Source organism: Parus major, unplaced genomic scaffold, assembly GCF_001522545.3.
Source record: "Parus major isolate Abel unplaced genomic scaffold, Parus_major1.1 Scaffold273, whole genome shotgun sequence".
NCBI classification, from domain to species: domain Eukaryota; kingdom Metazoa; phylum Chordata; class Aves; order Passeriformes; family Paridae; genus Parus; species Parus major.
The window spans coordinates 243,182-243,416 of NW_015379267.1; positions in this window are offsets into that span (position 1 = coordinate 243,182).

Here is a 235-nt window from a genome sequence, read left to right on the forward strand (position 1 = left end):
CTGATCCCTGTCCTGATCCCTGCCCTGATCCCTGTCCTGATCCCTGCCCTGATCCCTGCCCGGATCCATCCCCTGATCCATCCCTGGATCCATTCCCGGATCCCTGTCCCAATCCCTTCCTGGATCCATCCCCTGATCCCTGCCTGGATCCATCCCTGGATCCACTCCCGGATCCCTGTCCCGATCCCTTCCTGGATCCATCCCCTGATCCCTGCCTGGATCCATCCCTGGATCC